The sequence below is a fragment of the Numida meleagris genome, chromosome 2 (genome assembly GCF_002078875.1).
Source record: "Numida meleagris isolate 19003 breed g44 Domestic line chromosome 2, NumMel1.0, whole genome shotgun sequence".
Taxonomy (NCBI): Eukaryota; Metazoa; Chordata; class Aves; order Galliformes; family Numididae; genus Numida; species Numida meleagris.
The window spans coordinates 145,513,091-145,526,245 of NC_034410.1; positions in this window are offsets into that span (position 1 = coordinate 145,513,091).

Sequence of the window (13,155 nt, forward strand, 5' to 3'; positions counted from 1 at the left end):
CTTCCTTCCTTCCTTCCTTCCTTCCTTCCTTCCTTCCTTCCTTCCTTCCTTCCTTCCTTCCTTCCTTCCTTCATCTCTTTATTTTTGCTTGACAGCTTGTTGTTGGAAAGTGCACTCCATCATGCTATTTTGATTGTCCCACAGTTGTCCACTGCTTGTTTTTCCTTCTGAATGAAACCAACTTTATGCAAAATGAATCCTTTGTAAAGAGACCATCATGTAACTGGTGGCATTTGCACGGATCAGTGGGCTTTTATATTGAAGTTATAGTGGTCTTTAAAAGGAACTACGGTTTGTAAACATGTAGAAACAGGATTGCATACAATGTGTGTTTCAGTTTTGTATTCTGTGTTGGTCAGGAACTGACCTGTTGAAACATGTCCAGGCATGGTTAGCTAAATAATGTAACTGCAACTCCTGACAGCTTCCTAAGGGAAGCCTATAGATACCTTTCTGGGATCCTTGTTTGTAGAAATGTCTAATCGTCCAGTTTTTGCAACGTGCCATGTGGTGAGGATGATGAAGAAATAAGTATCTGGTGCTTATCAAAGGTGGACTTTTCTGGCAAGATTTCTCTATAATGAGATTATATTTTCCTCTGCACATATCACTGTCTTCTGGGGCTGGTGTGGTTAAGGATTAGTAGCTCGCTAAGGGCAGTTATCCAGTGTCAAGGACTTGAACAGAAATTTGCACTGCAGGCTCTCTGGGGTCAGAACTGTTTATTCCTTTTATCTCATACGATATGTCACATAGTGAGGCCCTGACCTGGTTGAGACTGTCACAAGTAATAAATAAATCAGTATTAATCATCATGAGCAACAGCCACCTAAGGATGAGAAAATGATTCATTACTCCAATCTGCTGAATTATTCACTCTTCTGGTGCAAAAATGGCATGAAATACGAGCTCTGAGGATGTGAAGGTCTTTAACGTGATAGGGATATTTTTCTGGTATTAGAGGTAAACTACATCTGGACCAAAAACATTTTCATCTGAAATTTGTGACGAAAAATGTGGGAGTTTGGTGAATGAATAGCACATTTTATTAAAAATATCCCTTCTTTTATCTACAATTTTTTTGGTTTGCATTTCAACAGACAAATAGTTTTTAAAGTCTTTCCCATACAAGATGATATTCAGCACCACATGATATAAAAATAATTTTAAACGATGACAAAGTTGCAATTTCAAATTCTATTAAGGCTTTTGTTTTCAAAAAGGAACATAAATATTTACTGAAAAGGAAAATTTCCTTCCAAAATCTAGAATTTTACAGTAGCCTGTGAGCAAGTTATAAGCTCCAAGGAGTAAATTCTTTTAAAGGTATGAGAGATCGTGCTCAGAGGAAAAATTGGAAAAAATTAAATAAGGCAAGAATCAGGGAGAGTATGAGTGAGAACCGATATCTTTTGCACTAGTGTCCAAATGAAAATTCTGTGAAAAATTCTCATTTGCCCAGAAAATTAAGTTGCACTCAATGTTATGAGCTGGCTACTTTCATCTACAGGGCAAAGAGAACATGAAGCTCAGCACCCCTTTTAGAGGTATTTCTTTTTAAAAATATATATATTTTTAAAATTAACTTTTCCTTTCATTTTGCTGCTGTGAATCTTTTGGATTTTCTTGGTTCCTGATAACACTTTCACTTCTTGAAGGATTCTTCACCTTGATACTGTTATTCCTATTGATAATGCCATATGATGATTCTTACCTCCGTGTTTCCTGTGAGGCAAAAAGAGGGAGAGGATTTCACACAGGAGGTATCAAGTTTAATGAAATTCTATAAAAAGGATCTTGTTCAGACAGATCAAAGCAAGCAGTATGAATGCCTTCTTTCTGCCAGTCCCATCTTCAACAGCTGCAGCAATGATCAAGATGACAGCTACCAGTCCTATCAGTGATGCTTATCTCAGAAAGACAAGCTACCTGTGCATTGGTACATGGATTTATTTTAAGTGAATTGTTGCATTTCCACCATGTGATTCTTGGATAATAATAATAACAATAATTCTGTCCATTTTGATATTTCTAACTCAAGTATCATCTTTCTTGAGGGCACTTTTGACTAAACAATATTGGTTTTACTGCCTGTGGAGGAAATAAAACCACAGCACACAAAGAGCAATATAAATTAAATAAACCAAACCAATAAAGTGCTTTAAAACCTTTTCCTTATTGGAAGTATTTAGAGATGTGAATGAATTAGGATATTGGTTTTTCTGTCTGCTCCAGTCTTTCCCAAGACTGCCAGCAGGGGATACACCTTCAAGAATGTAAATGAATACCAAAGCTAATGAGATCCCATTAATATTATTAAATTACCCAGCAAACACTATTCATCACTGTAAACTCATTTAGCAGAGAAGAAACTCAACCGAATTACTGTAGGGTCCTTGGCACTTACCCAATAACCATGATGAATAAAGCTAGTTTCTGACAGCTTATTGACACTGAGTCTGATCTCAGCCGCTCCCCAGAACCCCATCCTCAAATTAGACTCCAGGAGGATTGTTGTGTCTTAAGGAAATGTTGGGTGGAGAGAGGCCACCCACTTCCAAGATGAGGGAGAAAAATGAGCATCCTTCTTCCTTTTCTGTTCTAACAAGTAGAACCTCCTCACCTCTGTCCAGCAGGTCTATCCCTGCCTGCCACTCAATTCCTTCAGATTGCTGGAGACTGTGGGGAACAGGGAGGGGAGCACACCTGTCCAACTTTATCCACCCACCAGAGTCCAAATGATAGATTAACACAGACTTGAAGGATTGATTAGCATAACTCATAAAATCCAATGAACTCACAGAGCTAGGCAGGGAGGGGAACACACCAGGGAAAACTAGAAACCTTAAATTAAAATCAGACTATGTAAGCATGAAGAGAAGGTTCACGTTCCAGCCTGGGTGAACACTCCATCATCAATCAATTTGCTATTCCAGCAGAGAATGAGTGTCTGAGAGAAGAGTATGATGAGAATATCCCAAGTTGAAAGGGACCCTCAAAGATCATTGAGTCCAGCTCCTGGCTCCACATAGGACTACCCAAAATTCAGACCAGCTGTCTGAGAGCACTGTGCAAATGCTCCTTGATCTCCAGCACCTTGGGGCAGTGATCACTGTCCTGAGGAGCTGGTTCCATGCCCATTGTCCTCTGGTGATAGTGCAGTCCTTTCAAAATATGCTCTGCTTTGTGCCTCTGCATCCATCTCAAGGATTGTTGAGGTTCAACTGACTGAAATGTTGGAGAGCTCTCTGGACAACGTGTTGCTACCTTTCTTAGAGAGCAGAACTGATCAGAATGGTGTTCTTTCTTTCCCCAGCTTTCTAATTAATACAGGTTTTCCTATGGCCTTTCAGGAATTTGTTCTCATCCAGTTAATCCTTTGTATGGATCTAGAATGCAAGCTTTTGACTAAACCCCTCTAAGTCATTTCTGAGTACTTGTTTTATTATAGGGAAAGAGCTACTTGAAGAGGTTGACAGGAGCCTGAAGCATCTGTGATGTCTGTCCACGCTCTTAAACAGGAAGACACTTCACTGAACTGATGAGTCCAGGGCTAAAATTTGGTCTGAAGTGAAAGTAAGTATGTAAACCTAGAATAAACTTACCAAAATCTTATTGAGATGATGTGGAGTTGACTGTAGAAAAAAGGAGCAGAAGCTTTTGGAGTCTTCACTCTGGAGTTGACAAATAAGGATGAGAATCCTTTAATAGTGGGGAAAAGGGTGATATCAGTCCAGATCTGTTTTTAACACATTCTGAACTCACCTGACTTGTTATCAGTGGTGTCGTGATGTCTGGCAGTTACTAGAGAAATTGCTACAGCCAGTTCTATGCTCATTCAAAATAATTACTCTTCATGATCAATCTTTGGTGAAATGCTGAGAGATAACAGTGAAAAATACAGGTGCTCATTGTCAGCACTGATGCTTATTAGGCACAGTTTGATATCTGGGCATAATCTGATTTATCTTGGCAGGGTTTAAAAACTAGCTAGCTAGAAATGCCTGTCCAAGCTCTCCTCATATCCAGCTTGGTAACTAATCATTATGAACCGGAGGAGAAGGTGCTGATTTTACACCGAAACACATCTTGTAACTTATAGAAATGCTGTATTTAATTCATAACAAACCATTTGGTCTGTTTATCTGCTTAAAAGTGGCCCACAAAGTGATCACAGTTTTCTGAAGAGCAGCATATTTGCCATATGCTGCCTGCCAATAACTCTTGGTTTGCAGACATTTCATGAGCAGTTGTTTGTGAGTATTGAATGTTTTGGCCTATGCCCATTTTGGAATAACTGAGATGCTCTCATCTGTTCTTGGAAATGAACCCATCCCAGGCCTGGCTAGCACTTAAGTGGGAGACTGCCTAGAAATTCCAGATGCCCGACTAACAAGACAAAGAAATTCAGGTAAATGGCAAAAATCAGAAAGGTATCGTTTCAACAGCTTTGATGAATGGGAATAGAATAAATAAGAACACAGTTTCTCATAATTAATGCTCCAACCCCCAGAATCATTCTGTTCCCAGCCTGCCAGCCTTAGCATTATATATTGTTACAAAGCAATGAGTGGAGAATATCTAGTTAGAGAAGAAAGAAGCTTAAAATGCTAATTTTGGCATTATTTAATAATGCCATAATCATAATAATGATGCTATAATTCCAGCTTTGTATGATTTTCTCTGGTATCATATTCACATAAACCAACTCATGCACTGATGCTGTATGACAGCCCTTAATATTTGTGTTGCTGTCAGATAGCGAGATATGACTGACTTCACCTCCTCATCTGATCATAGCTACTAGCTTCAGGTGACCAGCTGGAACATCTTCAAAGAAGTGTTTCACAACAATTTTGAGCACTCAGTCTAAAAACAATGAAGTATTGCATTTCACTTCTGTGCAAGCTGGAGAGATCTTACTTACATCTGAGTGAACGTCAAATTTTTAAAAGGGCTGTAAGCAAAATAATAGGTGAGGAAGTGTACATACCATCAAACACGTCCAAGTCAAGACAAACTTCCTGAAACAAAGTGTAAGTAAAAATCCATAAAATATAGAAATAGGATTTTATTTTTTTTCCATATGCCTTATTTTTGCTTCACTTGTCAATTAATAACTTTTTTTTTTCTGGAAAATATTTGTGCTTGTTTGGAGGTGTCTTATGCAAATGTATCTTGATTCTTATTATAACTGGAATGTTCTCATTATCTCTATAATGACTGAATATAACTAATTAGGTAACAATTCATGCACTTAGACAAACTTTGTAAGAAAGGATAAGAGAATGAGGGTCTGTAGGTCATTTTTAATACATTTTATTAAATTTTACTGGTTTGTCCTGTAACAAGATGAATAGCATATGTTTACGGAAAGCACCCTGTCTGACAAAGCAAATTCATTTGCTCTGAGAACATCAGGAGATGAAATTCTGCCTCTTCCCTGGATAGTTTGTTTCAGTGATTAATCACTATTAATAATATGTGCTTTTCCCCTAATTTGGATTTCTTTGCCTTCGGCTTTCAGCTTTCTGTATTTGTTTTGCCTTTCTCTGCTAGATTAAAGAACCATGAGCGCCCACAATTTCCTCTGATGCAGGCCATAACCTAGGCACTACATCTTTTTCACAAACAGTGTGATCTCCTCATGTCTCATTTAATGAAAAAATCCTTTTCTGTATCTTAACTTACAGTTCAGTATTTTCCAGAACCTCCGATGCCTTTTTGAAAAGGATGGAGAGCTAAGTGATGCAAATCCAGCAATACCAGTCTAACCAACTTGATCTGCAAATCTATCATTGTTTTCCTCTCCCACTCACTTTTCTCTTGGCAAACCATCCAAAGGCTTTTCGTGCCGCAAAATTATGTTGGGAGGTCATGGCTGAATGCCACTAATTTCCCTAAATTGTGCTTGGAGCCCCTGTGAACTAGAAAACCATCTCCTGCTCTGAAGCATGGCCTGTGCTCCTTATTCTTTCATTTGATTGGATGCAGCTGCATTTTGCTGGAATGGGCACAGCTGAGCACCTGGTCCAGGCTGCTGTATAAGAGAGCCTTTGCCCCTGTGCCGGTCACTGTTTCCCAGCTTAGTGTTGGTTGTATTTTTGGTCATAATTAATTTTATATTTATTTTTAGACCGCTGATGAAAAGACAGGCTGAGGTCAGTCCTGAGGATGATCCTTGCATAGTCTTGTCAGAAGCACATTTATCAACGATTCTCACTCTCAGTCACTCAACAATATTGTCATCTACTTAACATGGTCCTGATGTTATTTGGGTCTGGTTTTGATATGAATGCCTGCGATCCCTTGAATCAAAGAATCACAGGGGTTGGAAGGGACCTCTGGAGATCATCTAGTCCAACCCCCTGCTAAAGCGGTTCCTTAGAGTAGGAACAGGAAAGCATCCAGGTGAGTTTTGAATATCTCCAGAGAAGGAGACTCCACAACCTCTTCAGGCGGCCTGTTACAGTGCTCCATCACCCTCAGAGTAAAGAAGTTTTTCCTCATGTTTGTATGCAACTTCCTATGTTCCAATTTGTGCCTGTTGCCCTTTGTTCGGTCACTGGGCACCTCTGAAAAGAGCCTAGTTCCATCTACTTGTCTCTCATCCCTTACATATTTATAAGCTTTGATAAGATCCCCTCTCAGTCTTCTCCATGCTGAACAGTCCCAGGTCTCTCAGCTTTTCCCCAGAAGGGAGATGCTCCAGGTCTGACATCTTTGTAACCCTCCACTGGACTCTGTCCAGCAGTTCCCTGTATGTCTTGAGCTGGGAAGCACAGAACTGGACACAGTGCTCCAGCTGCAGCCAGAGCAGAGTATAGGGGGAAGATCACATCTGTCAGCCTGCTGGCCACGCTCTTTTTAACGCACCCCAGAAAACCATTGCTCTTCTTCGCCACAAAGGCACACTGCTGGCTCATGGCTGACCTGCTGTCCAACAGACAACCAGGTCCTCCTAGGCGGAGCTCCTTTCCAGTGGGTCAGCCCCTAACCTGCACAGATACATGCAGTTATTACTCCCCAGATGTAGGACTCTATACTTGTCTTTGTTGAACTTCATAAGATTTCTGTCTGCCCAACTCTCAGGCTGCCCAGGTCTCTCTGAATGGCAGCACAGCCTTCTGGTATGTCAGCCACTCCTCCCAGCATTGCATCAATGACATCTCCATCAGTGGAGATATTCAAAACCTGATAGGAGATGATCCTGGATAATCTACTTCAGCTGACTCTGCTTGAGTGGGTGGTGGGACTAGATGATCTTGGGAAGTTCCTTCCAAACTCAGTGATTTTGTGGTTCTGGGATGACTAAGTCAAATTCTTCTAAAGTTTTTGTAGTTCCTTCCAAACCTCTTCTAGCAAATGCCCTGAAAGAGTAAAATTGGGCTGAGTTATTTGCAGTTCATCTTTGCATCAAAACCATATTAATTCCTGCAAATAACAAGTCTGTTCCATTCTTTACCAAGTAACAGCTATATTGCAATGCTTTGTTTCGGACTCATGTCAGATTATGAAGTGCATAGCTTCTGGGTTGCCCTTTTACATTGTGAGAGTAGCTGCAACTCTTACTGAGCATTCAGAAACATCTCTGATTCACAGTTGTATTCAAACTTAACATTGACTTCCAAGACTGGAAATCTCAAAAACTGTCTTTTGGGTTTGGATGCCAGTAACCAGACTTGGTGATTTAAAAATGCCTATTCACCATTACCTTCAGTTACCAGGGCAGTGTGCAGTGCTTTGTCTTCATTACAAGGTTATTGCATTTCCTAATATAAAACAGAATTGTTTGTTCAGTGCTTCTCCTTATTCTTTAATGATATTATATGGGGATGGTCAGATTCTTGGCTTTTACCATTCCTTGTTGTAATCTTATTGTAAGATTTAAAAAAAAAAGATCTTTCCACAGTCCTGAAGTCCTGCCAGCTTGGGATTTCTCTACCTTACCTTTTATTTCTTAAAACTTTAATCACCTATTTGTGCTTCTCTTCTGTGTTCTGAGAGTCATAAGAAAAGAAACACATCAAATTCATTAATTTTTTTTTTAATTTTCATTAAAATATAGGCATGAAAAATCCATGTACACACAGAAGAGGTAAGGAAGAAATTAGATATAATAAATTCACACCAATGTAAAGGTAACACATCTGCATATAGATACTTCTTGATGTTTTCACTTTGTCAGAAAACCATGATAGCTTTTTAGTCAAAGTTATCCTCTGCCTTGATTGCGGATGCTTGGCTTTTGGCCATCTAATAAATTATTCCAAGAAGACTCTCAATTTTTATTCACAATTTCCTGTCTGCGCTTATGTCAATTTCCCTCAAAATTTTTCTCAGCTTTGAGAAATTAGCCCTTCTAGCATACAAAGCACATGTTTCATATTTTAGACTGTCCTTTCTATGCCCACAATAAATGTAATCACCAGAGGGAAAGTTTTACTAGGAAGGGAGAAGAAAATTATTACTACAAGGTTGTTCTTTTTTCCTTCTTTTTTTTTTCTTTTGATAGCATTTTCAGAAGTTTCTAAATCACCTGGAAGGAATTATCATTGAGTGGAGAGATAGAACACAGTTAAGTACCTAAATGGTATGGACAAGCCTGGTTTGGTGTTTTGCACTGTTGTGTGCTTCCAGTTCTTAAAAAAAAGGTTGGATTTTAGTGGGTTTTAAGGGAAGCACAACTGAAATGTATTTGTCATACTCAGATTCTCAAAATCAGGAAACCTTCTTGCCTGATGTTTAGGAAATGCTGCAGCATGCAAGGAATCACTATCATTAAGAGAGGAAAGGTTAAAATAGAGTGAAGTTAAGCTCTGGATACCAAGTGATGTATTTACAGTGCCCAAGTCCCAGTGCCACTCATTCTGATCTAGCATTGAAAATACCTTGCAAAGAAGTAAAATTGTTGCCAACATTTTCAAGCATCAGGTTGTGATTTTTAATGTAAGAATTTGTTGCAGAGCTTGTTCCACCCCTCTGTTTGCTGACAAAGAGCTCTGGACAAAATCTCTTGTTTGAACTGACAACATGCTCAGCAGTGTATGCAAATTATCAAATTATTAATATTTTCTTCAAGATCATTTGCATGAAGGTTACTCATGCAGCTGTATGTGCAATTTGCAGCAAAGAAGAGTCTCTGAAGCCTTTTGTGGTTCCTCTCATACCTCAAAACTTGACAGCCATGTAGCACACACCAATGACCACTGGAAAAACAAACACCTTGGCTTTCACTTTCTAATACTTCAAAGGCCTTTTCCTTTTTATAGCTTTAAATGATATCTTAGCAATATGAAGGAATCTGAGCCATATAATGGAGATGGAAGATGCTCCTGTCATCTGGAAAAGTGTTATGATGGAGCAATCCCCACCTCCTGAATCCATGTAACTAATTCCCAGATGTAGAGAGGTCATCATGGCACCCAAGTTATCACCTTGGCTGGATTTATTTAGCTAATTAAGACTTACACCATCTGTTTAGACAGCCAAGTAGTGCTCCCTCAATATTTATTAGAGGTTGAATGATATCTCCAGAGAGTGATTCATCTCATCCAAAGATAGGTGGGATCAGAAGTGTGGGGTGAGGAAGATGAATCACATCTATAAGTGCTGATCTTGTTCTGTTGAGCAAGGAAGAAGCCAAGACCAACTAGCATAGTGGATGCCCACTTCTTAGGTAGGTGTGATGAAGTAAAGCCTAATCACAGGTTGTCTGCAGCTAGCTGACACCACTGTTATTAAATTGGTCACACCAAACCCAGCTCCTGGACATAATTGATTGTGGGCAGCATGAAAGATTCAGTGTGCTATTGTCAGAGCTGGCCACTGGTTACTCCCTTAAAAGGCAAAAAAAAAAAGAAAATATTAACACCCACAGAAATCCCCATGTCTTTCTTATCATGACGTCTGCTTTGTAATTTTTATTTTTATATTTTGAATAGTTATGCTGTGTATGAAATTATTTCCATCCCAGAATTTTTTTTCTTCTCCCTCATGATTCTTCGGAACTTATATTTTTTCCCCAGTGGGAATTTCATTCCATACATGACATTGCATGACAGAGAAAGACTGGCAAAATCCATTGCCCAGTGTTAGTAAACCACATCACACAGCAACCTAACACAGACTTTCCTTTTATGCACCGCTGCCTTTACCCCATCCTTTTTCTGGAAATCAGTGCAGCCATTTTCCTCCTCAGTGACCACTTCCTTTATTCCCCCAAGTATCTGAGTTCTATCATGGTGCTTCTATCTCATCCTGGCGGCTTCTACATCTCTGTGCATCATAATTCACCACTGATGGGTTCTGCACAGCTAGACTTAGTCAGCTAAGGGTGCAGATTTTGTTAAGATGGTCAGTAGTTCCCTTCTTGTGAATTTTGTTGAGTCCATTTTCCAGTTAAAGCCAAATCTGATAGAAGTACAATATTAAATTCTCACAGGCTTGGGTGGAAATGTTTAAACTTTCAAGTAGAGAAGAACAGCATAATAAGAAGTCCCACTTCTGGAAAGGCGAGGGTACGTGCTAGGTTCCAATGAAGCATGTTTATTATCCTGCTCCAATCTGGTGTCTAACAGTGCACAAATTCCAGTTAAATCTTTTTCCGTAAACTAGGCATTCAGAAACTGTCTTTCTCTTTCTGCTTCTGACATGAAAGACTTCAAACTACAGTTTTACCACAAGCATTTAATGCATTGTGAGATCTGGTTTCACAGGAATCTACGTTTCAGCATTTCCCATGTTGATGGAAACAGTGACTTTCTCTTTATACAGTGTTTTGAACTTGATAATTTATGAAATCCTTTTCACAGTTTTGGGGAGGATCACAGTATCATAGACTGTATAATACTAGATAGAAAACATTCCTGTGTACTCTCATAACAATATTGGTAGCCTTACCCTTCATCATCCTTGAACCCAGCATCTGTAGATTTGACTTCCAACTGTTGCAATGAAATGGAGAATAACTTCGAAGTATCTAGTCTGAAGACTTGGGTGTCCACTGATTTGTTAGCATATCTGCTAGTTCATAGTGGGTGATTCTTTAGCCCATTTTGTTACCCAGGTTCCTTTATAGCTTTCTATTTAATTTATTACTGTCTCTCTGAGCAGCATTTATTTTCATCCTTTGGTTTAGCATTTAGATCTCACTGGGGTTAATTTAGATGGTATGGCCCTTTATTTCCTCTTTCAGTTCTTCCTATCTTAACTGTAGATTGGCCTGAGCAGTAGGTGGACCAGTTGGCTTTTTAAGCTACTTATACTGGTTTCCTTATCTGGAAATCTGCATAAGGAAAATCTGATGTGGGCACACTTTAATCACATTGTGATCAAACAACATATTATACTGTCTTAGAGAGGGGCAAGGGGGGAATGGAAGTTAAAGAAGTCACTCCCTTTAGAGAAGGAAAGAAGAATTATACATTTCAAGTGGAAAAAAAGTGACCCTGACTCATGCAATTGTTTAATATTCAGTCCTTAAGTCACAAAAATCAAAGAACAGTTTGAAAAAGGTGTGACTTTGGAGTAGTTACAGTTATTAAAAAGTATTTCACCTTCATTCAGCCTTTTCATTATCTGTGGCTGGCAATGAGGTAAACCTGCAATGGGCAGCTGGAGATAAGGGCTTTCTCAATTTTCTAAATTACCAATTTAATATGTTAACTGGCCAGTGAAGCTCATGAATTGAGTTCAATGCTATGCTACACTCTTGGATGACTATAGCCAATCAAGGTGTCTCCAGAGGCAACAACTCCCAAAATGCTATACTTCTTTGGAGCTAAAACTTGGCTATGGTTTCCATGAAGGTTCCAAATCTTTTAAATTGTCTCCAGTCTTGACAAAAGAAAAGCGGGCTGTTTACAGGGATTATATTTACAGGCATTTTGTTTACAGTGCAGAGAAATAGCCACTAGTTGATGTGAATCTTCTCATCCTGGAGGATATGTTTACAACAGGTTTCCTGATACCATAAAAATACTAGCTTATCTCTATTGGTATAGAATTGATTGATCTCTTGCTGACTGGGCAAAATTTGTGAGCTGTTGACTCACACCTCCATGCTAATTAATAAGCTTTCTGTATGTCCATCAAGAAGTTGTTGGACTATTATCAATACAATTTTTACCAGTTAGCATTTTCCTACCTTCTTCTTATGACAATGTCTTCTGCTGTGAATTGGGATGCTGGAGATTTCCTAAGGAGGACTCTCTCTTCCACTCAGCAATATGGAATGACTAGAAGAATTAGGTATTTTCATTACCTGTGTTTTTAACTCACAGGTAAGGACCTCTATTTAAGGTAAAGCTTCCTATGATCTTACGTTCCAAGCTTTGCTGCTTGAGCCTTCTGCTGGTGACATCTCTGATCTGAATACATTAAGATCACTTCCCCCTAGATGCTTACTGGCTTCTGTTTTATTTAGTGCGCCTGGATGGTTTTCTAGGACTACATCCAAGGCAGTCTCTGACCTTGCTGGTTCTTTAGTTATCCACAGTGTACAAAGAGCCCTCCAGAAAGACATGGTTGGATCCACAAGCCTTCCTGCAGGATGTGTCAGGTGCACTAAATTTCCCCACGCTCACTCTTTTTGACAGGATACACATAGAGAGATGCAGCAGTGACACATTTTTCACAGATGCCTGTTTAAGGCCAAGAATAGGTTCTCACATTCATAAAATAAGCACAGCCTACCCTCAGGGAGGCAAGAAACTCGTTTATTTTGCCTCTCCTTATTATTTCATCTGATCTCTCCTCTTGGTCCCTGAGACAGTAATGCGCGTTTCAGCCACGTCTTCCATCCTCAGGCTCTCAAAGTACCATGACAACATGAGTGACTTCAGCCTCCTACAACTTCAGCTATTTTCACATTTCTCTGGTAGGGCTTGCTTGGAGAGCAGTCCTCTTCTCTATCGTGAGGAATAAGCTGTATATTTTTAGAGAGAAAAAGATTTATGCTTGAAAAAGTGAATTGCCACAGTGCAAGGAGAAGACACCTGAGCTAAGAATAAATGTGCCAGTGCAGATTCTGACAGCAGTGCAGCAGCACAAACTCTACCTGGGCTTGTTATTCCTGTGTTAGAAGCCTCACAAATTCAGCACTGGGCATTTTTGTCGGGTGGTTCATTGCACAGGAGTACGAAAAGTCCTTGG